Below are 26178 nucleotides of genomic sequence, written 5' to 3'. Positions count from 1 at the left end.
TCACTGCCTCAGAGTTGCCACTATAGTCGATTTGCTATCATGTAAGAACTTCAGGAGGAATAAACGAGGCCTGATTGCCAACTGAGTGGTTAATTCTTCCACACCTAAGTTATGTAACATCTAAAGTGTCTGAGTTTTCATTCTTCAGATCTTCATGCCCATTCTGTATATTTTCTATTTCCTACTTACTTACCTGTACCTTACTGAAATTAGCATACTATCTTCCAGCTAGAAAGCACCTTACAATATGCATAACTCCTTAGAACCAGCACACTTCCCCCTTTATCTTGATAACTGCTACCATGTCTTGAAGCCATACTATGTGCCAGGCGACTCTGCTGGCTAATTATCATCATTTTTACAAACAGCCTGACACTCAGAGAGGTTGAAAAACTTGCCCAGAGTCAAAATCCAGTAAGTTGCAGAATCAGCATTAACAGGTTCTGGGGGTCTGATAAATTCTACAAGGAAAAAGGAAGGAGATTTTTAATATGGCATTTCTTGAAATAGACTTTGCTAGAACTGCTACTTAATAGCTAGCAATGCCATGGCCTCCTGTACATTACTTTGCCTCTGGGCAGCTAGCTGTCCCTTCTGTGCTCTGACCAGTCCTGTTTAATCCTTTTTAAAGATTATAAGGATGAGTAAGGCAGCCTGTGTTACATGACCCTCTGACAATTTTTCAAACATGGACAAAAAGGCCTTATGAGGAATAGACTAGATTCCTGATTCCGCATCCCATCTTATGGGATATGGTCCTAGGGGGGACTCCTTCCTCTACTCTCTACTTCTAGCTCCTTTAGTCCCTTCCTGCCCCGCCCCCCCCAGTCTTCTGACCCTTCATCTCACCATATTTAGCTGACTTACTGAGTGAGTTTGGAAAAGGGCCTTCCCTCAAGAGAAAGAAAAAGGAATGGGATTTGGAAAGAAGGGTTGGAAGGAGAATTAATCCTGTGGATGAGGCTCAGTGGTAGTCAAGGTGTTGGAGTTAGATTTGGACGATGGAGCCCTTTGAAAATATCTCAAGAATACAGGTGTTTAAGGAAAGCAGTGCTCTTCAAGTAAATGTAAATTGGACAACTTTTTGGGATAGCACCTTGGCCAGATTGTCACACTCCATAGCCAGAGACCTCAGCCACTGAACTTCATGCCTCATAATTCAGCCCAAAGCAAACCTGATAGTCTAGTCTCTCATTACCCTTATCAGAAGTAATTTAACATTTTATTCGGGGCTTTAGAACAGGAATAGTAGCTCTCATACTACCTGGAGGCTTCAGACTGCAGTGACTGATTTAATTTAGTAACCTCATTTTGCAAAACCTAAGGTTCATGATGGTAAAGTAGCTTGTCCAGGACAACACAGAAAAAGAAACATTTCTGCTCACAGGAAAAAAAAAAAACAAACTTATGATTTTTGACTAGTATTTAGAAGAGCATTCCAGTTCAACACATGTGATCCATTTAATATGTAAGTGTTGCAGAAAATTCAAGTGTCCCTGAGAAGCATTTTTCCCTTTAGTAGCTAACATTTATTGAACTTAAGCACAATGCCAACTTAAGCACAGTGTTAAATTCTGCTTGTAATATGTCACTTAATTTTCACAATAATCCCGGGAAGAACGAAATTGTAGAAATCTCCATTTTATAGAAGAGAAAAAAATGGCTCAGAGATTTTAAGTAATTTGTCAATTGCTGATATATAGCATCTTATCCAAGTTTTTGAATTCCAAAGCTCAGGCAGGCTCTTAACTTCTGTTATATGCTGAGTTGCTCCACAGCATTGGAAATATTTAAAGGGAATCCAGGGCCGGACCTCAAAGGGCTTAAACTTGCCGCTCCTTCCACCTGGAATGCTCTTTCTCTGATCCACAAGGTGTAAACTTGCACTTAGCTCATGTCTCTGCTCAAATGTCACCTTATCAATAGCACATTTCTGACCACTTTGTATAAAATACTCACCCCCCACATACCAACCCTTCTTATTCCATTTACTCTGTCTCATTTTCCGACATAGAATTTATTATCACGTGACATATGGTGTACATACTTCTGCACTGTATCTGTCTTCACTCATAAATGTAGTCTCAATGATGTCAGGAGCTTAAGTCTGTTCCCTGTATCTCCAGGACACAGAAGAGTGCTTGGCACACAGCAAATGCTCCCTAAATATTTGTAGAATGAATGAGTGAGTGAATGAATGAATCAAGCAAGTGTATCACATCTTCATCATCAGCCTCATATGATATCTATCACAGATGCTTCTGTGAAACTGTAGGCAGTGTGATTTAAAAGGTATCTGATTTTTTTTAAATCCAGTTGAATAAAAGAATATTGACTTATGTCAGTGGCTGATATTAAGGCATACGAGAGCACAAACTTTTCCTTCAAGCCCTGACAGCTGGCAGAAGAATGTATATGTCTGTTCTCCTTGTCTGTCTTGTGCTCCTTCCTCCTTGCATAGCTCTGTATATTTAAGAGTCACTGGGGACACTCAATCTGAGAAATGTAGAAGCAGCATTTTTTTTCCTTTTCATAAGACAAACACTTATTCCCAGTGGGTAATATTTAGCAATGAAGTGTTTTTTTGACTCTAGCACTTATCAATGTTCAGAAATATATGGTATAATTAAATTACTCAGACGTTGTGCTTTAATCAGGAGCAAATTTAATGAATATTCAAGCTGTTCATTGTTAGGAAATGGGAAGAGATTGACAGAATATTTTCATTACAGCCTCAAAAGTCATCCAGAAGAGGGTGCTAATGTTCTTTATGAAATATGCCACACACACACACACACACACACACACACACACACACTCACACACACTCTCTCTCTCTCTCTCTCTCAACAAAGCTTTCTTAGGTAATTGATAAAATGATACTAACTATATGCACTGAATGTTAAGAAGAAAATGTACAAACACAGGCAGTTCAAAAGTCAAAATCATTGCCTACTGACAGCACAAAAGTTTTTGAGAATTAGGATAGTTTATAAAATCTACCTTAGTTCTGGACACATTAGTTAACAATTGACTACACCATCACCAAAAATAGTGTATTTTCTATCACCAAAAATTGCCTAACAGACTTAATACTGTGATATTTCATTAAACCATGAACTTCTATCAAAGCTAATAGATGAAAAAAAATGTTTTGGCTAAAATTTAATATTATAGACAATTATATATTTAAAATGAAAGTTAACACTTTTCATTTGATTAATAGCATATTCTTCAAATGATTTTCTTTTGATGGTAGATAAAGATGACTAGTAATTACTGCTTAACTGTGATTCAAGAAAAATTGTATTATAGTTTCTGGTTATCTACCCCAGATGAAAACAGAGATTTGACATTGACATCTTTTCTTGTTCAATTGGTCAAAAATAAAATTTCAGGAAGGATGAAGTTTCTATGAACTAAGTAGTTCTCAAAATTCCTTTCTACTTGTGCTTTAGTGATAGAAGTTGAAGATAGCCATGGCAAAAACACCTTTCATTTATGTTTAAAATGTGCCCTAATTTTTCTTCCTTATCCTGGTTTTTCTGAGCTCCTGTCTATATTTCAAGCTATTTGTGTTTTGATTATTTCTTTGAAATGGAGCAGTCATGTGAACTGTAAATTTTCTGTGGGCAAAATAAATGCAAATAAGAGGAGCTTTCTATGTCTGCCTACATGAGTTACTTAGAATACAAATAAGAAAAGCCAGGCTGAAAGACAGCTAAAGCTATTATTTTTACATTCCACTATTAGCTTCTAGGCAGAGTAGCTTTGAGAGGACGTATGTGTTGCAAAAACTCAATAGATGGATGGTCTTAAGTGAAGTTTGCTTTTGTAGAGCCTGTAGAACAGCACTGTCATTGGAAAGACGCAATGCCTTTGCATGAAAGAGGAATCAGTTTAATCATTCCCACATAAAATGCATATGCCACTTTCACACCCACATGGGCTAGCAAGCTAAAATGGAGGAACTCAGGCAGATGGAAGACTTAGAGAACAGAGCAGACACTGAGCAGGCCTCTGACACTTAAACGTCTGCCGTCATGCTAAAAGGATTTGCACTGACTCTCCTGAATTCAGTTCATCAGCTGGGGGTGACTTGATCACTTGCATATTTGTTCTCAGATCCATTGTCTGCACTTCTCTGCCTGGGTGTGTGTATTACAGGACACTACATTTCCTGTGCCCTCTTGCCTTCTGCTTCTAGATGGGTTTAGCTAATGGAAGGCTCTGGTGGAAGTGTGGAGAGCTAGGGATGGATAAAAGCCAGGATATCCCCCCCTGCTCCTGGCTCTGTTTCAGGTGGCAACTCCTGGAGATGCTGCAATAGTGGGTGGCTCCAGTTCCTAGAGGATGTCCCTTCCTTCCATGATCTCAGTTCTAACTAGACAGGCCCACCAGGTGACCCTGATTCCTGAACTCTGGTACAGCTGTCTCCTGCTTTTCTCACTCCAACCCTGGCTTGGTTGTAGCTGCCTTGCTTTTGCTAAATGCAAGGTTGCTTCATTGTGCTCTTTGGTTCTTTAGCTGTTCCATCCCTAAGTAAGCAATTCCCTGTATTGGGTTTTTTTTTTTTTTTTTTTGGTTTGAAATACTTAAAGAGCTCTTGTTTTACTGATATAAAAGACCATCTTTTGTGCTATAGGAATATTTGGAAAGGAATCCCTGCCCCAGTTTAACCTGCATATTTTATTTTGCAGCTTCTTTAAGTTAATCTGGTTGGGCAGTGAAAAACAAAGATTCAGTTAAAAACTATCTTCTCCACCAGTTTCTGCCCTGCTCACCACACACAAAATGATCATATACGTAACTCTGAGGAACTTATGACAATGTGACATATCTGGTGTGACTGTATTTAACATATATTCTATATTATTACTCGACTCTTTAAATGTTTATGGATTATTAAATGCATCCATCAGGAAAGAAAGAAACAACCCCCTAGCTTCACTCTTGGTGAAGAGAGCTACAGATAGAATTATGCCTCACCATTTTGAATATATTATTCTATTGTTTTTCATCCATTGTTCTATATCTGTCTGTGAAATGGGGATAGCAACAGTATCTCCCCCCATCAGGTTGCTGTGAACATTAACCAAGAGATTCTTAAAACAATGTCAAGCCCACATCCGTCACTGAGTAAATATCAGCTATTATGCCAACTATACGTCTTTGTGAATCTAATTGTCCTTTATAGGAGTATGTATTTTAATCACTAGTAGGATTTAAGAATTTTACTTCTCTTTAATATTCTGCAGTTTTACTACAGTGATTCTTTTAGATATGAATTTGTTTTTAGCTCCTTAAAATCTTAGGATCAATGACTTTTTTTGAATTCTGGAACATTATCAGCCACTTTCTTTTATAACATTGTCACCCATATTCATTTAATTTTATGCTAGAATTCCTATCAGACATATTTTAGACCCTATCTTCCTATCTTCCATATCTCAGCTTCGCTTATTATTTCTCTATTTCACATTCTAGGTCATTTCCTTAGAGCTATGTTCCAATATACATTATCTTTTTTCCTGTGTATTTATCTTTTCTATTTCCTCTTTACCTATATATACGTTTAAAAAAATAAGTACCTCTGAAACAAATAATACATTATATGTTAAAAAAAAAAAAAGAAGAAGATAGTAGGAAGGGAAAAATGAAGTGGGGGGGGACTTAGAGGGGGAGACAAACCATGAGAGACTATGGACTCTGAGAGGCAAACTGAAGGTTCTAGGGGGGATGGGTTAGCCTGGTGATGGGTATTAAAGAGGGCACGTTCTGCGTGGAGCACTGGGTGTTACACGCAAACAGTGAATCATGGAACACTACATCAAAAACTAATGATGTAATGTATGGTGATTAACATAACATAATAAAATAAAATTTAAAAAAAGTAAAAAAGTAATTATTGTAAAGCCTCTTTTAGATGATTTTCTATTTCTCATTCTTAATGTATGAATTCCTCTTTTTGTTGCACCCTCTCACACTCCATCTCAGTAATTCACTTTCTCCTGTGGTTCACATCTTCAACTGGCAGCTCATCTTCAGTGGAGACGGATGTCCATGGTATCCTGGGTTCCCTGAGCTATGGAAATAGCCCTGTTGGGGTATATTGGCTTTGCCTCTTCTGAGAGTCTGTGGTTTCACTATTTCTGGGTCAATTTTTATATTGATTTCTCAATTAGGAGCTTCTGCCCCATACTGTTGGTATGAATTTGGACCTGCTCATTCACATGATGGTGGGTTTGCATTTTAGGAAGTTACTTTTTTCTGATCTCAACCCTGGATATGCTGCACACTTCCTTGCTGCTTTCCCCAGCTGGCAGGGGTGGAGTCTTCCCTGTAACTCATGGCTTGTTGTAGGTATCTCAGCTCTAGTTCCCTGAATGAATGGGACCTGTATCCTAGACTACCTTCTCTGCACTGGTGTACAAACCCCCAAATCCAGCTGAACCTACACCTTGAACCTATACCTGGAACCTATACCTGCTTATCATAATAGTCTAATACATTTTAACCTAAGCTCCTTCTCACCCTTCTGATCTGAGTTTGCTTTGCATTTCTGGAAATGAGTATTTCCCTCTTTGGTTTAAAATTTGTATATGTATTCACATATCTTTTATTTTCTTATATAATATTTTATGAATTCAGATTCTAATAAAGGGTATCCTTTCCTCAGTGTTACTCCTCATACTGACTGTGTTGAAAGAAATGCTGGATATATATAGAAAGATGATTCTTATTCTTCTTTTTTGTTAAGAAACTTTTTGTAGTTTTATTTTATCATGAGGCATTGAAACATCCAAACAAATCAATATCTGTGTGGTGAGACAACTGCTTTCTCCTTCACTTCTTTGGGTTACTAGAGCAACTTATCAGTAGATTAAAAAAAAAGACAACCTTTTGTATTACTTAAGTCCTTCCAAGGCATGCGCTGGTACAACACAAATTTCTGTCAGATGCAACTAGTCTAGCATCCAGTCATGCCCAATACATCAGCAGCAGCAGCACACTGTGCCTGCTCCCACCATGGTCCTGCTCATTTGTGTATGGTATTTGAAGCATGTGGAGGGTTGTGAATAATATCAGGAAGAGGAAGGAGGAGAAAACAGCCTGAGTGCCTGGCTGGGAAGACTTCAGCCAAAGTTGTGCTGGGCAAACCTGAACATGTCTTTGGTGCAAAGCCAAGCATCGATGATGTTCTTTAATAGGAACATCTGGTGGAACCTTATGATGGGGTCTCCATCAGCCTTGAGCTAGCCCACAACCATGCTGATGATGCAGCTATCTGATGTGGGCTGATGGTCCTGCACTGTGATGCTGTGTTGCATTTTCTGGAATGGAAGGCTAGACAACTTCTCCACAATGGCAGCTGTCCCCTGGACTGCTGTCCTTCCCATGTTAGGCATGATGCATCAATATAAATTGCGCCTCACTGGGTTCTGTCATTAATCAAATAACTGGTATTAATGTTGAATGAAGCTGAATCCAGTCTGCTCCCAAATTGGCTTGTCTCCCATTCTGGAGTGTCACCCAGCCTCATTGAGACCCAAGGGGCTGACATGATGGTGGCAGCCTATAGAAAGATTCTTGCAAAGAGTATAGTCTATGCAATCTCAGAAACACCTAGAAGGGGATGTAAGTATAATCCATTACCAGAAAGAAAATAATTTGATTCTTAGATAATCATGAATCCACAAGGAGCTCATGAGACAATGCAAAATATTTTTTTCATCAGATTATTTATGCATTTGGTATGTTTTTTGGCTGGAGTAACAAAAAATTCAACCATAATTGGCTTAAACAATAGGAAAGATTTATTTTCTTATCTATCAAATAGCTAAAAGTAGGGCCATTTTAGGGTTGGTTAACTGAGTGGCTAAATCTCATTTTTGCTCCAGTTTAAATTCTTCTCAAATCTCTTAGCTTCTCCTCCTGGTTATGAGATTACTCTGGCAGTTCCAGGCATGTCAACCTTAATATATATCAAGATGTAGGAAAGGGGGAAAGAAAATTTATTTCTTCCTTAGGCTTCTCTTCTTGACAAATAGGAAGAATTTCCAGAAGTCCTAGTGGTGTAACCCTCATATATCATTGATTAGAGGTGTATCATATGCCCACTTCTCAAGCCAATCACTGGCAAGGTAAATAGAATTACCACAAATGGCAAAGATCAAATTAGACTCACTCTGGGGTTGTTAATGAGTCCAGGCTTCTCTGAAATGCAAGGTTACCCAATGACTGAAAGATACGGAGAATCTATTACCTTGAAGAGCAGGAAACAGCTATGGGGCAAAGTCAGGTCACTCAGAGATAGCATTAGGAAAGAACGTAGAGGTCCATTTTCTGGGCTTCTTTACTCTTCTGTTTGCCATCTCTCTTTGCTCTTCTAATCCCAGCCCCTGCTAAGGCATGAGTAATCTTGGAGACTACCATTATTTCTGTCTCTCTCCAGTGAGAGTGAAGGTGGATCCTGATAGTTGGGACCTCCTTGCAGCCTGTGCAAAGCTTTTTTAAGATTTTATTTATTTATTTATTTATTTATTTATTTATTTATTTGACAGAGAGAGAGAGAGAGAGAGAGGGAACACAAGCAGGCGAGTGGGAGAGGGAGAAGCAGTCTTCCCGCAGAGCAGGGAGCCCGATGCGGGGCTCGATCCCAGGACCCTGGGATCATGACCTGAGCCAAAGACAGACGCTTAATGACTGAGCCACCCAGGCACCCCAAAGCCTAGATTTTCAATAACATCTTCAGACTGAATCATCTCCAAGATAAATAGGGGCCATACTCATCACTATCCTGTTTTAGACACTTGGTCTTTCAGAAGTCCCATGACATAGTTGAGAGGTGCATGAACGGGTGTCATTGGATGAGGACAGTATAAAATGTCATGGCAGAGTGGAACATTACCACTGCAGGGCAGTTAGTTGGTGATGTGCTAGTATGAATTAAATAGGGTTTCCTCCTGGTACAAATTGGAGTCCCAACTGGCATAGGTTGCACGGTCTGCATTATGAGTAATGAAAATTTTTCATTCACACAATGACTCCAAAACATTGTGGGTCATGGACCTTTTAACAATGTTCTTTGCAATGTTCTTTCTTTTGTTTCACTCACTGGGCATGTCATGGATTATGGGACAGTGCCTTCCTGGACAAGTGTCCCAGGGTGATGTCATTGGTATTTATCAGTCATGTCACTTATTTCCTCACCTCCATGCTTTCTTTCTATCCTCCACATGAAAGATTTGTCTCTTCTTTTATTTCCTTCTAGACTTCAGAGAACCATACATCCAGAGCACAAATCATAAGCCACAAGAAAAGCCATTTCTCTTTTCATGAGTGTAGGGAAAACTGCATTTAACATTTTCTAGATGGTGAGGGAGAACATTTGCTTTTTCTACCGGAGCGTAGACCATGGAGGTGACTGCCCTGTTAAAATGGGATGAATGCTTCTAATGCAGGAAAAAAGTGAAGGTTAAAAAAAGAGTTAAGCTTTTTAGATTAAAGCAGATCAAACATTTTTATCTTGCTAAATAAATAAATTCTTCTCTTGGGGCACCTGGGTGGCTCAGTTGGTTAAGCGTCTGCTTTCAGCTCATGTCATGATCCCAGGGTCCTCAAATGGAGTACCATATCCGGGCTCCCTGCTCCGTGGGGAGTCTGCTTCTCCCTCTCTCTCTGTTCCTCCTCCTGCTCATGCTCTCTCTCTCTCATTCTCACACTCTCTCTCAAATAAATAAATTTTTAAAAATCTTTAAAAAATTCTTCTTTTGCCAGTATTGATTGCTTTGCATGTTATGGATGTAATATATTTTACATTTTTTAAAAATTCAAAAAAAAAGCTCATGAAGAATGAGGAGATAAAATATAAAGGGATAAAAAGGATGCAATAGGTTAGACACTTGCCCCATCTCACATATGACCCAAGCTTAATTAAACTGAACTTCCTTGGCCCAACTGCGATGTAAAGAAATAAAGAAGATTATCAAGGATGTAAGTCCATTTCATAACCTTTTTCTATCTCATAAGTCTTTTAAGCATTAAACAGCTGCTTGACAATGGTAGAACAGGTGCATGACACCTGTCACACTTCCCCTGTCAAGGGGGAGCAAAGGTGGATTTTGAAGGAATAGTGTCAGAGTGTTAAGTGTGAATGTCAGCGAAGACACATTTTTAGTCCACATCTGTAAAGGGAGTTGGAAAACAGTGCCACAGTTCATACTCAGTGGACAAGCGCCTGTAACTTACAGCCTAATTACCAGTCATCCCCATAGGAAGATGGAGTTTGTGTCATGTTATTCTTTAAAACAATACTGCTCAATCTTGGTTTTGATCAAACCTAAAAATCTTAATGATTCTTTAATTTTTTTAAGTTCAAAATAAATGAAATGATCAAAAACATAACAAAATAGTGATAATTTTAGAATCTGTTCTTTAAAGATAATACAACTTCCTCCAAAATAGGAGTGTACTGAATTACCCTCAATCACACTTCAAAACTCACTGCTATGAAATAACATCCTCACTTACTACCTATCTGAAATTATGCCTTAGGGCTCTATTTTGTTTCACTTTAATCTGTATTAAATACAAATAACCTCTAAGAATGTTGAAACATATAAGCTCCATCAGTCATTAAAATTAATTGAATTAACGTTAAATTTCTTATTTTATTTATTTGTTTATTTTTTTTAAGATTTTATTTATTCATGAGAGACAGAGGGAGAGAGAGAGAGAGAAGCAGAGGGAGAAGCAGGCTCCCAAGGAGCAGGGAGCCCGATGCGGGACTTGATCCCAGGACCCTGGGATCATGACCTGAGCCGAAGGCAGACGCTTAAGCATCTGAGCCACCCAGGCGCCCCAAGAGAAGAATTAATTTAATCACAGAATTAATTTAATAGCACTATAAAACCACTGAGGCTTACACCTCTGTTTTACAGCTCCCTTTGTGTTTAACCTGACATGAAGCCTGTCCCATTTTGTGTTTCTGCGTTCCCCACCACTGGTTTTTCTATACGTTTAAAAATCACTCCAAAATTATCGCTCAGTAGATGGGAGGGGATGGGGGGGTTGAGGGGAGTGGAGGCTGGAGAGAGAAAAAACAAGACAGCTGAGAAGAAAAGCAGGCCGAAACCAGTACCAATGTTGCCTCTTCTTTATGGCAGGTAGAAATAGACTCAAAGGAAAAAAGATTTTTTTTATTCCTTGTTTAGACTAAGTTTCTTCTTTAAAACAAAAGAGACTGACTTCCAGTCAGGACAAGATGGCCGAGATGAGTTCCTCCTTGCTCCTCCCCGACTAGGCACAAATATAAACCCCGGAAATGACGCAGGGGGGTAATGCTAAAATGTTGTAAGAGGAAAATGAGATGGTTTCCTCAGAACTTAAGGAACAAAATAGTGGCAGGCTGTCATCCAACAAGAGAAGATGACTAGGACCCATCTTTTCCCAACTCATGACCTAACAAAAGAAGGCAGCCCAGGGGGCTCATTCTTCCTGCAGATCAAAAAGGAGTCCTGCTGGCAACATCAGGCAAATCCAAGTCCACTGACAAGGAGGGTCCACTGGGAACCCCACCAAAAATAAGCAGCCCTTTTCTGCCGAGTCTGAGACTCTCCAGCCTTCCCAGAGCCACCTGAGGCCTGAGGAAATCCCTTCTGGGCTCTCAGGCCGCACCAGCAGAAACCAGTGGGAGCTTGAGGAGTACCAAATAAACCAATCGGACCAAAAATAATACCCCAAAGGCTTAGAAAATTAAAATTCCATGAAACCACAGCCCACAAAAATAGACTAAGACCTATAAATTAAACCTGAACAGGTGACTGCCTGTTAAAATGAAAGATTTAAGTAGGACTTAGAGTCTCCTAACATAATTGTCAAAGTGTCCACAATCCAATGTGAAATCATCCATCCATACAAAAACCAAGAAAATCACAACTTGAATGAGAGAAGGCAGTCAATAGATGCCAACATCCACCAACATAAACCAGATGTTAGAATTATCCGACAAGGATTTTAAAGCAGCCATCATAAAAATGCTTCAACAATCAATTATAAACTTACTTGAAACAAATGAAAAAATAGAAAATTTCAGCAATGTAATAAAAAAATTTTTTAATGGAAATTAGACTTCAAAAATGCAACACTAATAGATCATTCACTGGTTGGGCTCAAGAATAGAGTGAAGATGGGGCGCCTGGGTGGCTCAGTCATTAAGCGTCTGCCTTCGGCTCAGGTCATGATCCCAGGGTGCTGGTGTTGAGCCCCGCATCGGGCTCCCTGCTCAGCGGGAAGCCTGCTTCTCCCTCTCCCACTCCCCCTGCTTGTGTTCCCTCTCTCGCTGTGTGTCTCTCTGTCAAATAAATAAATAAAATCTTTTAAAAAAAAGAATAGAGTGAAGATGACAGACAACAGAACTGGTGAACTTGTGGACAAACAATAGAATTCACCCAATCTAAACAAGAGAGAAAATAGACTGAAAAACATGAACAGAGCAATGGGAACTTGTGAGACAGTAGCAGGGAAAAAAACAAAAACAAAAAACCCCAATACATATGGTATCACCATATCAACAAGTTAAAGAAATCATATATCACATCAATTGACACAGAAAAAGCATTTGACAAAATCCAACACATTCATGATAAACACTCTCAGCATTTAGGAGTAGAAGGGAATTAACTTGATAAAGAGCATCTCTTAAAAAAATCCACAGCTAACCTCGAGTTTAATGGTGAAATACTGAATGCTTTCCCCTAATATCAGGAATGAGGCAAGGATGTCCATCCTCACCACTCTCATTGAACATAGTATTAGAAATTCTGGCCGGGGCACCTGGGTGGCTCAGTTGTTAAGTGTCTGCCTTCGGCTCAGGTCATGATCCCACGGTGCTGGGACTGAGCCCTGCATCAGGCTCCCTGCTCTGCAGGAAGCCTGCTTCTCCCTCTCCCACTCCCTCTGCTTGTATTCCTCCTCTCGCTGTCTCTCTCTGTCAAATAAATAAATGAAATCTTAAAAAACAGTAAAGTTCTGGCCACCAAAGTAAGGCAAGGTAAAGAAATAAAATGTATAAAGATCAGAAAAGGAAGAAATAAAATGGCCTCTATTTGCATATTATTTAAATAAAAACTCCCAAAACCTACAAAAATACTTCTAGCATTGATAAGTGAGTTTAGCAGGCTTTCAAGATATAAGATCATGTACAAATCAACCACATTTCTATATACTAACAATTAACACAGGGAAATTAAAATTTAAAATACAATACCATTGCAATCACTCCAAATAAAATTAAGTACTTAGATATAAGTACTTAGCACAACCATGTATGGGATCAGTATGCTGAAAATTACAAAATGCTAATGAAAGAAATCAAAGAAGACTTAATGAAATGGAGAGATATACCATATTCAGGGATTGGAAGACTGAACCTAATAAATATGTCAATTGATCTACAGGCTTAATGCAATTCCTATCAAAATCCCAGCAAGGTTTTTTTTTTTGTTTTTTTTTTTTTTTGTAGACACCAACAAGCTTATTGTAATATGTACATAGAAAAGCATGGTCCCTAGAATACCAAAAAAAAAAAAAAAAAAAACGAGAAGGAAGACATTACTCTTCCCAATATTAAGAATTGTCGTATAGCTGCAATAATGAGAACAGTGTTGTGTTGGCAGGGGAATAGAGGCATAGATCAATGGAACAGAGTGGAGGGTTCAAATACAAATTCATGCACAAATACCCAGCCAATCATTAACAAAGATGAAAAAGCAATTGCATGGAAGAAAGACAGCCTTTTCAACAAATGACACCAGAACAATTGGATATCCATAGGCTAAAACGTATTTTTTTTTTTAAAAGAGGAACCTCAGATGGATGTGCCCTATACAAAAATTAACTCAAAATGGATCATGGACCTAATAGAACATAAAACTATAAAACTTTTAGAAAAAATATGAGAAAAATCCTCAAGATCTAGGGCTAAGCAAAGACTTTACAGATTTTAATACCAAAAAGCATGATCAATAAAGGGAAAAATCAATATACTGGACCTCATCAAAATTAAAAACTTATGCTCTGTGAAAAAGCCCATATGGAGAGGATGAAAAGACAAGCTACACACTGGGAGAAAATATTCGCAAACCACATATCCAACAAAAAACTAGTATTTAGAATATAAAGATCTCTCAAAACAAAATTTTAGAAATGGAGAACCACTTAGTCTTTGACAAGGTTTAGGGGCAGAGGGAGCATCTAGGGGGGAAAGGGAGAGGTGGGTGTGATTATAAAAGGGAAATGTGAAGGGTATTTGTGATGTTGGAACTTTTTAGTATTTTGACTAGTGGTGGACACAGATGAGTTTACTTTGACAAAGAGCATCTATGCAGGTGATAAATTGTAAAGAACTTAGTACACACATGTACATATTTGAGTATACAAATGATCATAAGTAAAACTGGAAAAAATCTGAATAAGATCAGTGGATTGTATCAATGTCAATATCCTGGCTGTGATATTATTTATAGTTTTGCAAACTTCCTCCATTTGGGGGAACTAGACAAAGTATACAAGATTGCTCTGTATTATTTCTTAAAATTACATGTTGAATCTATAATTATCTCAATAAAACTGAATTAAGGAAATAGCATCTCACTATCACATTAATAATTGAAGTTTTTACTATTGCATTTAACTATCTCCTGTAACATGTACATGTACATGTACAAAACAGCATCTTTATTAGAAACAACCAGATTGGCACAGGACAACTGGCTCAGAGCAGAACATACTGTACTCTGTTACCAAGAACACTGACTACAGGCAAGTCATCATTTGAATAGATAATGAAAAATACATTTTGGAGCTAAGAAAGTCTACTTCTCTCATCTAATAATTCCACAGAGGGGCAACTCCAGAGTATCCGTAGCTGGGGTTTCTTAGAGGCAACTCTTGTTCATTTTCTAAATTGGGGAGAGCTAATCTACAACACCAGAATGTGATTCCTCCTCTTCCAGCTTGACCCCCAAACAATGCAGGCTGGGAGTTCTTGGTCAGTGTGCCTGTTCTGTGGACCTAAACCTTCCCTTCAGAGTGGTAACCAAAGATCTAGCTACAGTCTTCCACCAAGGTTTTGTCAGACAATGCAGGCTGGGAGTTCTTGGTCAGTGTGCCTGTTCTGTGGACCTAAACCTTCCCTTCAGAGTGGTAACCAAAGATCTAGCTACAGTCTTCCACCAAGGTTTTGTCAGAAATAAAGTGGACACTTTGATAGGTCTTTGTTTATATTTGTCCCGGGTCTATTTCTCAAGAATTTCTAAACTTAGGTAAAGAAGAAAGGGGCTTTAGGTCAGCCATGTGATTGGAAGGGGGAATGGCCATTGGCAACCTTTCTGTCGGCTGCCTCTGCAAAGCAAAAAACCCAAACATACTTGGAAAAACTGGTGTATGGAGATGAGATAGCCTAAATAAAAGCCTGCAGGACAACTCTTGATGGTCCTGCCATTGATGTCCTCTTCAAGGAGCATTATCCTTTCAGTTCTATGAATGATAACTAAAAAGGGTATGATTATTAAATTGAAGTTGGGGGAAGGCATATTCCATGCAGAGTGGATAGCATGTTTAAAAATGTAGAAGCAATTGCACAGACTATTTTAGGGATTCAAAGAGTTCCATGTGGAATTTAACGGTGGCATTTGATGTCAATACGAGGCAAAGACAAAGAGACTAATGGAAGTACCACCGCCTGGTGGCTGGGAATGTAGGGTCTGGACCGTGAAGGGCCTTGTGTGCTGTGCAAAGGAATATGATCTTTATTCTTAAATTGACAGGAAACTGATGGATTATTTACTTTCTACTTGTTTGAAACCTTGGGATGAAGAAAAAAGAATTTCAATTCAATTTATATCTTCCCTCAAGTTCCAGTGGGCTTTAATAATCAGCTGGGTTCTCTGTTAAACCATGCAGATTCCTGGGCTCCCCTCTCAAGGAACCTGGTTTAGCTGGTCTTGAATGAGCTCTGGGAAGCTGTGCGTTTAACCACTTAATTCTGATATCCCATGCTGTTGGATTATATTTTGAGAAGAACTATAAATGATTGCAGTGTAAACAAAACTCCTCTTATTCCTGTCTTATGAACAAAAGATCTGAGTGCATTTTCAGATAGAGTTAACAAAGTAGGTTCTAGTCTCCACTAGAGGGTAGCACATAAAAACTTTGAGTTTTGAACAAAATTTGTTTAAACTGTGTGTATTTTTTTAAAAGAATCAGAGTGTTTAAAACATTTTTAATATGGATTTTTTTCACACGAAATGTTAAAAGATATTATTTGGAAAAGCGATTTATTCCCCCTTTGCTTTTTCTAGTTTAACCAAATGACTTGCTCAGATTAAAATATTTCCTCAGTTGCTAACACACTGTCATTCTGGGTGATGCCATTATAGGATGTTAGCAATAAGGGAGCCCACCTTCTCCCACCTCTAGGAGGAAACTAGTTCTAGATCTCTACACTTAGTAGCAGAATTGAGACGAGATCCCAGGTGGCTTGCCCATCCATTCAACGTTATTTCCTATAAACCACTTTATAAAAAAAGATAATTTGGGGGGTGCTGGGGGTAGAAAAAGGAATACTAAATTATTGTGTTTTAGTTCCTTTAGCTATAGTTCCAACAAAAACCATAATCTGAAATATTCATTTGAAACATCTTTGAGAGCTGTGAAGTAAACCCGGTTTAATGACTATACACCTGATATATCCTCTGTTAGATGAAGTTCCTCATTTCACTTTTTCTTTTTTCCACTGGATTAGACTGGTTCTGAGTTATAACTCCTTGATTTCTGCCTTTTCATCTTATGCACATGATTTTGTTGTTGTTTTAAATGGTAGAACTGTAACTTCCCAAGTAAGGACAACATAAATTAGGATTAAAAAGAACAACAGCAAGGTGGGCCTTCTTTGTTCATCTTGTTAAAATAAGGGAAACAGGTGTAAACACTCCAGTTAATTAGCCAGTTTTTATATTTTAAGTGGTCTTGGCTTTGAAAATGAAATCTGTGCAAAACAGTTAAATTTTCTCCTCCTCCGCTGCCTTCTCCTTCTCATTTTTCTTTCTTTCTTCTTCTTCCTTTTTTGTTTCTGACATGGCATTTGCTTTACTGAATGGCTTAACATCTGGTGGAGCCATGTGCTTTTTTGGCATGCTTGTCTGCCCAAGGAGCTGCTAAAAGAAAAAAAAATGGCCTTTTTTTTTTTTTTTTTAGAAGGCTGTGGACCACTTTTGATCTAGGGCCTAGTATTTTGCAGGCCCAACAGTGGTATTTATCCCTGTGAGGAAATAGCAATAGTATTATTTCCTTATTGTGATGGAGATGATTTCCTGAAATGAAAGACTTAGGAATTTAATTGGGGTATAAGGAGTCACTAGGCAGTAATTTGTATTTTCCCTTTTTTAACGGGAATCCACCAGTCATTTCGTGCCCTTTAAAATGCATCTCCTAAGCATCCCACTTATGTATAACATGGGTTGTAAAACTCCAAATTCCCAAAGGTGCAAACCAGTCTTAGCTATTATAATAAAAACTGAATTTGCCAAGCTCCTAGTAAGTGTCAAGCATTGGGCTAAGTTCTTTATCCATAAGATCTTATTTATCCTGCATAACTACCCTATTGTTATGTTATTATTATCACCATTTTACAGATTTTGAAATTGATATTCAGGTGGGGTAAGAAGATTAACATAAAAAACTAGAGGTAGTTGAGCTAGGCAAAGTATGAGTGCCTGCTCTTAACCACACTGCTATCCCATGCTTAATTTATATACAGCCCCTAGCAAGACAACAAAGAGAGAAATGTATCCAGTGAATGCTTATGTGGATGACCCCATTTTGAATTTTGAAACATGATGTGTATCAATCTTCTCTTTAAGGGTAAGGTGTTCTCAGAAAGGGAAAAAGGATTAATTATGAGCCATACCTTAGTCAGTAAGAATAAGCCGGTAAAAGCTGAGATAGGGTTAATGTCTAGGATAAAATTCAAGCCAGACCTGATTTTCATGCTCTATTTACTGTAGCAGACCAGATTCCTTCCTTCACAATCTCTGGAAACAGAAAGAATAAATAGCAAATGTATTTAAAGAACCAAAATCTAGACATGCTGTGTACGTTCACATTAGAGACAGGTGTTATTTCAGATATATATTAAATTACATTTCTGGGGCATCAAGGCAGGTGCCTCAACTCATAATAGTTTAAAGCTCCATCTTTACTGATTATCCTGAGTACTCACTGAAACATGCAAGAGGGAAAAGAAAGCCACTGGAAAGAAAGAGCAACACTGAAATTGCTAGGCCAGGGGAGCAGTAAAGCACTGGGCTGGGTGGGCAGTAGGTGGTCCTCTGTTACTGGTGGTATCTCACACGATTCCAGATGCTACATAGATAAATTTTTATAAACAAATTTCAACAGTTGCATATTAATTTAATAGGGATTGGGGGAAAAGCCTGGCATCTAAAACCAGTGATTTTGTGGATAATATTTCTTAGGTCAAGGCCAAGTTTTAAGAAATGAGAAAATTTAAATTTGATTTTAACAGAAGTATTAAGTGAATAATATTAATAGTGATAAACAGATATGGACAAAATTTTGAAGGTTCTATACAAGAGGGATTGTCATTTAATATGACGCAATCAGTATATGACAAAAAGCCGTCACTACTTGGGTCTCATTTCTGGTTCTGAAATGAACTTGGGTAAGCCATTTTCACACCTAGTTTTGACCATAAAATGAGAGGGGTAGAACAAACAGATCAGGGGGTACATTCTGGGGACAGTGGACACCTAGAAGACCTTGGAGTTATCACAAAGGATCTGAAAACACACACACTTCATAAACATTGACTGAGGACTGAATTAATACCTCTTACTAGTAAACATATGACTAGTTTACAAAAATACATAAAGGCTGTCACAATTAATGATGAACTTAATTTGAACGAACTCAAATGAAAGCTCTCCTGAATGCATAAGTACTTGCACTAGAAAAACAATTCTAAATGTACAATTACAGTTGATATTTTTGGTATCAGCAAATATCCATGCAGATTTTCACTATTAATGCTCTTTAAACTTCCACATTGTGAAAAAATTGCAACTGTGCACATTACACAAGAGTGGTCGAAAGGATCATGAATAGAAGCTAGTTTCTTCCCCTATTACATGATAGTGCTGAGAAGGAAAATACCCTCATTTGATCTTTTACCTGACATAGAATATCTGCACACAGAAGAGCCACATTCATCCTAATGACCTTACATACCCAGGCCAAGTTAGATAAAGTAGGTTTGTAAACAACGGTTTTTGGTGAAAATTATATTAATGATAACAATGGTAATAATGATGTGGATTGTTCCCATTTATTTAGCACATGATGTGTGTGTGTGTGTATGCACATGTGTATACCTCAGATGATGTGCTCAGTAGTTTATCTCTAATTTCTCAATGTCTCTGAAAATTAAATATGAATGCCCCTAATTTGTAGTTGGTGAGGTTTTGCCCATGGCTACAAATTCATCAAATGGCAATACCAGGATTCAGATCCAGAACACTTTGGTCCCAATATGCCAATTGTTTCTACTGTGCTACCCTGATTTCTGATGTAATAGAAGTGGGGAATTCTAAACAGGCACAGGCATAGGAGGAAAAATTGTAAGTTCAGCAGAATTTTCTTTAATGAGGATAGGGGCTCTTAGGTTAAAAGAAATGACGATGCAGTACCCATCGGTGGTCACTGTTAGGATTAGGCCAGGATTGAGAGCAAGTATTAAATTTTCACAGCTAAGGTCCCATCACTGTATCTCCTCCCAATTACTGGAAAGGTTTTCTCAAAAGTTAAGCTACTGAGATAATCACAGGGTTCTGAGTAGCTGTTCCCATACTTTTAGAACTGTTCAGACTTATATTTTCTGCAGCATCAATTGGCATCATCCAACAACATGACAATTTGACAGACAAAGCTGATATAGAAAGCCTGTGGCTGATAACTTGAATCAAAAATCCCTGTACTGAATGGAGCACTGGGTGTTATGCGCAAACAATGAATCATGGAACACTACATCAAAAAACTAATGATGTAATGTATGGTAATTAACATAACATAATAAAAAATAATAATTTTTAAAAAAAATAGTGTCGTATTTCCATAGTTCTCCTATGTCAAGGAATTGCCTATGAGATAAGCCCCAATGGAAAAGAGTGAAATAGTATTCTGGGTACATGAGCATCTGAATGGTTCTCAGATGGGCAGTGACACCATTTAGATAGAATGGCTTGAGATATAGCTTGTTTCCACTCTACCTACTATGACCGGGAAGGAAAGAAACTTACTCATACATTCATTCAAAATACATTTGATGAGTTCCTATCATGCAGAAGTTAGTAATTGCTGGAGAATGCCAGTGCATGATACAGGAATCAAGGTCAGAGGAGTCCTCAGATGCTTCATCAACCATCATCATAAAGACTGACTTCATGCTTGAAAGTGCACAACTTCTTCTTGCCGCTGTTGTCTGTATATAACAGTGATTTTATTATACCATGCGTGTCAGAGCACTGGACAAAGGAGGAAGTGGTCAAATCCCAATTTCTGTGCCTGCCAGCTGTAGGACCTTAGATAAGTCATGGAAACTCTCTGGGATTCAGTATATGCAGGGCTAAGAAGACAGCCAATCAGAGATCTAAAGCAATGATATTTTTCCCCATCGTATGAACACTGCTTTCTCTCCTCTATATTTGAAAGGATTCCAGGGGTCAGGAAGGTTATGTAATAATATCACTCCAAGATGGCAGCAGTCAAATTATTGCCTGCTTTTCTACCAGTCCCAGGTGGGCAGGAAGCAAAACCAAGTTTTACTCTTTTCCCTATGCAATTTCTGTAGTAGCCACTTGGGGGTGCCAGATGGTCTATTTTTGTTTATGTGAAGGCCAAAAAATAGTCCAGAAATATTGTTTCTGTGTAAGACTACCAGAGTCTCCTCTTTGCTGTTTATAAATATTTTCAGTGTGGGTTTAACCCATAAAAATATTTTTTGGGGGAAGAGTCTGGAAATCTTGAAAATGGGGAGAAAAATAAAGGAGAAATGAAATTAAGGAGTAAGGCTAAAACAAGTATGGATAGAAGAAACAAATGTGATACCCAGTAAAGTTTCACAAATGCCAGATTCAGAAACAAATTCAACTGATTGCCTTTAATGGTAAGTTAAAGAGGTGGTATAGTTGCTTGCAGTTTCAACTGTATCATCTATAAAATGAAGAAAATGATTCCTTACCCACCTGAGGGTAAGGATGATGTGACTCAGGCTAGATTCTCCCTCCAAGACCACAGATTCTGTTAAAGCCACTGATCACATGGATACTATATTTACATAACAGGATCCTCTCTTCCCACATGGTAGAAGGATTTTGAGGTGAACGGATTTATGTAGCCAAGATGGCAATTACATGTTGAAGTGTGGAGAGTCTTCATGAACCAACCACAATGCATTGATACCCCCCCTTCTCAGCCATCCCATCTCTCTCTTGACCTGTTACAACAGCTTCCAAGCTGGCCTCCTTTCTTCCTCTCTTCCTCTCTCTACCCCATCCTGTATCCAACTGCCTGAATACATGAAATCACATCACTCACCCCCTTAAAACCTTTCAATGGCCATCCATTGCATTTAGGATCAGATCTTAACTCTTTCCTTTAGATGTGTACAAGGTCCTACATGATCTGGTGTCCACCTGCCTCTGGTAGACACAGCTGGCTGACCATCCAGTATCGTGTCAGTTTTCCTCTATTTCTTATGAACACTCCAGTTTTGTGTATGACAGCATGAGCTCAGTTACAACAAACTCTCAGCTCTCTAGACTCGTTTAGAGTTAAGAGTACTTATATGCGGGGCACCTGGGTGGCTCAGTCAGTTAAGTGTCTGCCTTCGGCTCAGGTCATGATCTCAGGGTCCTGGAATCGAGCCCCGCATCCGGCTTCCTGCTCAGCGGGAAGCCTGCTTCTCCCTCTCCCACTCCCCCTGCTTGTGTTCCCTCTCTCACTGTGTCTCTCTCTGTCAAATAAATAAATAAAATCTTAAAAAAAAAGGGTACTTATATGACCCATTTCTAGCTAATGAAATATAAGTGAGAGACTTTTAGTGGGATCCTTCTGAAAAAACTTTTTTTCATCATTTTAGAAAAGGAAAGACTCAGCTTGCATGGGTCTTCTACCCTTCACCTTTTTCCTGCCTTGAATGGGAATATAATACATGCAGGTAGAACAGTTATTCCATGACCATGAGGATGAAGCCTGCATGCTAAATATGGAGGAGCAAAAGATAAAAGGATCTGGAGTCCCTGGTAGCATTAAATGTGATACCAGCTAGAAGTGTCTACCTCTAGATTTTTGCTAATATGATAATAATACATCTATATTTGATTAAGTGATTGTTGTCTAGTTTTTGCTTCAAGTTGCCAAAACTAATTTTATGTAATATACTATCTATCTGGTTTTATCTTTTACTTTGCCCCCTTAATCATTCCACATGTTATAGATATGGTGTGCTGTGCATCACAGATCCTCCCTCCAGAGCAGAAAGACTTACTTTCCTGGCTTTTGGGATGATTGTTAACTGACAGCTTTCTGCTCTTAGACTTCTCCAGAAGATGCCCTTACTTGAAGAGAGCCATCCTTCCCAAAGTAACAACTCCTTTCCAGGGCTGCACACATGCATGACATAGAAACTCAGGGATATAAATGCTCAACCCTAGCCCCTTCCAAAAGTAGACAGCCATGAAGGACTATCCCAATATCAGAATTACCGTGGAGTTAGTTAGGGCCTTTGTTGAGACTGTATTATAGCCCAACTACTCTCTCTTCTCAGTTCTGCTTTGTTCCTTCCCTTCTCTTCTATTTCCTTTCAAAGGTATTGAATGCCAGAGCAGTCCCTTATAAACTTCCTGCATGCTAATCACCATCTCAGAGTTTGCCTCTTAGGGAGACCAACTCTCAAGAGTTAGTACCAGGTGTAGTCTGAGGAATGGATGCTAAAGGGAGAATCTAGAACTGGATCATCCACCAGCCAGATGGCAGTGAGAATCCCATCACTGTTGGTGAATGGAGGATGGATAGCCATCAGTCCTATCACATGCCGCATCATCCTGAAGCTACTAGCTCAAGAGAGCAAGGGAATGGCCTACAGAAGGCATAGCAGAGATTGCGGCTCAGAGACCATCCTCTCAATGAGGGTATACCATCTTCCAGGTTATGGTGTACGCTCTAATTAAGGGACGCTTTTTTTTTTTATTGAAGTATAGTTGACATACAATATTAGTTTGAGGTGGACAACATACTTATTCAACATTTATATACATTACAAAATGATCACCATGATAAGCATAATTACCATCTGTCACCATACATAATTATTACAATGTTATTGGCTATAATCCGTATGCTGTATTTTATATTCCTGTGACATATTTCCTTTGTAACTGGAAGTTTGTATAACTTAATCTCCTACACCTATTTTGTCCATCTCCTCACCCGTCTCTCCTCTGGCACCTACCAGTTTGTTCTCTGTATTTATGAGTCTGTTTCTGTTTCTTTTGTTTTTTAGATTCCACATATAAGTGAAACTACATGGTCTTTGTCTTTGATTATTTCACTTAGTATAATACTCTCTAGGTCCATCTGTGTGGCCCCAAATGACAAGATTGTCTTCTCTTTTATGGTTAATACTCTATTGTGTGTGTGTATGTGTACACACATCATCTTTATCCATTCATCAATGAAATTAAGTGACATTTATTGATACTCTGTCAACAACATATAGAGTACATGGGTCCCCTGCTTCCATCACTCCTCAGGGACACCCTTGGGGGAAAATTACGCTTACTTTTCTCACAACTCTGGCCTTTGCAGGTTTAGAGGTCTGTCTCCAAAAGGTGGAACTCCTCTGTCGAGAGACATAGTGAGACTCTCATTGAGCAAAAGTTATAGCTACAGTCAAGGAGTATCAGAATCCTCATGACAAAGGACCAATAGAATGAAGAGATATCACTATCCTGACAGGGCAATCACTCTGTTTATCAGGAAGAGGTAGGGTTGGTACACAGTGGGATCAAGGAGGGAAATGTTTGGCATCCAGTCTACCTTGATGGCCACTTGGCACTGCATTGCTCAATCTGGTTGTGCAATCAGGAGTACAGCAGCCACGGCCTGAGAAGGGCATTGGCACCCAAGGGCTCAGACTTCTTGAGACAACAGTCTGGGTCATACCACCATATCATCCCTCCTGCCTCAGTTTTGTTTAATGTTCTGAATTGCTTCAAGAATAAAGCCCAGATTCCTTGGCATGGTAGTCAAGGATTGCACAACCTTGTCTCAGGCCCCACACTATAAGACAGAGCTCTACACATTCTTTGCTAGGTCCACACTGGACAACCCGAACTTTTTTAAACTTTCCAAGAACTTCCATGTCTCCTTTTAAAAATCCAAGCCGTTCCTTTGTTCTACCTTTTCTGCCTAACAAAATATTACTTGGTTCAACTGTCATCTACTATACTGAACTTACGTTTTTCTAACCTTCCTTCCCTAATAAAGATGAGTCACATCTTCTACCGTACTCTTGCATTAAAAGACACTCATTTCTTTCAATTTTGAACCATAATTATTTTCCATGTGTAGCTTCCCTAACAGATTATATACATTAAGAAGGCAAGGACTATATCTTGTATATTTTTTGAAACAAATAAAATTCACTTACCCAACAAAAATATATTAAACATCTACCACAGGCAAGGCACTATGACAGGTATCATGGGGTGTGCAAAAATTAACAAATTCAGACGTGAATTATGCTCTCCAGGAACTCAGCCTACAGTCTAGCAGAGCGTCTTTGTATATGTAAAACACTACCATTGAAAGAAGAGAAAGTGACATAGTGAGAGAAAATAAAATTCCATGAGAATGTAAAGGAAGGGATAATCCTTTTGGCTGGATGGTCTCTCTGGGCAGAGTACCTGTAACATTGCTATACTAGTCAAGTTCTTGGATGCAAGCAACAAAATCCAGTTTTCAACTATTTAATTTTTTTAAGGAAATTTTTCAAAAGTATTGGGCTGGCTCACAAAATTTCCAGGAAGACTGGAGAATGAAGCTGAGAAAACAGGAACAAATGGGGTCCAAGCCTCAGCCAAAATCATGGCAGCAGTCAGATGAGAACAGTGCTGTGGTTACCACTTGCTATGAAATGGCACAGCTGGTCCCACACCCTCGTCCCATGGGGGCCTATTAGGTGGAAAACTCTCAAACATGGGAAAGAGTTCAAGAGGCCAAGCAATCAAAATGTCCCCAACACTAGGGCACAACAGAGTAACTTTACAAGAAATGTTAAATAAATCAATAAATGAATATGATCTAGGAACTGGAAACTCATACCAAAATCACCTCAAGGTCTCTAGCAGACATTACTAGGGCTTGCTTATGTCATTGTGCTCCTTGCCTTCTTGGGCCACCGAAGAGCACATTTCCTAACCACTGGGGGTTGGGCAGAGTGATGTGACCAATATTGGCCAACGAAATGGAGGAGAGGGAACCTGTGTCCCTTCCAGGCTCAAGCAGTAAAACCTCTCTGTGCAATTCTTGAGTCTGTCTCTTTCCTTCCCATGAGGGGTATGGAAGCCAGGTATTGAAATGACGGGGACACAGGATTGCTGAGTCACTGCACCAGGTGTTGAAATGATGGGGACACAAGATTGCTGAGTCACTGCACAGGGTACAGCAGCCTGGGATAGTGCCTGATCCACAGCAGATTTTGACTGATCCAGAAATACACTTTTACATATTAAACCACTGAGATTTGGGAGTTGTTATCACCATGCCTAAAGCCAACCTCACCTGACTAATACAGGGTTCTGACCACACAAACAAAAAACATCTTTCTGACACTTATTTTGAATGCTTTTTGTTCATGAAGATACAAATAATGTGATTGGTTTCTTTAAAGCCATCAATAGCCTCCCCATTACACCTTTAGTCAAACTTCACAGAACAGAAGTCAGGAGGCATTTTGTAAAAGATGAGAATCACCTTAAAATTTGAGATAGACCCTTATACTCAAACTCAAGGCATAACACCAATTCTTTCCCCCTC

General features: G+C 38.8%; 1 long non-coding RNA gene and 1 pseudogene across 1 annotated transcript in view; one reads left to right on the top strand and one right to left on the bottom strand.

Annotated features, from left to right (window-relative positions):
• Positions 1 to 26178, top strand: part of LOC113918340 — a 119861-nt gene that overhangs the window by 9471 nt on the left and 84212 nt on the right. The gene's annotated exons all lie outside the window — the stretch shown is intronic.
• LOC113918339 lies at positions 7137 to 7520 on the bottom strand (annotated as a pseudogene).

Source organism: Zalophus californianus, chromosome 1, assembly GCF_009762305.2.
Source record: "Zalophus californianus isolate mZalCal1 chromosome 1, mZalCal1.pri.v2, whole genome shotgun sequence".
NCBI classification, from domain to species: domain Eukaryota; kingdom Metazoa; phylum Chordata; class Mammalia; order Carnivora; family Otariidae; genus Zalophus; species Zalophus californianus.
This window is presented reverse-complemented; position numbering and strand designations above follow the sequence as displayed.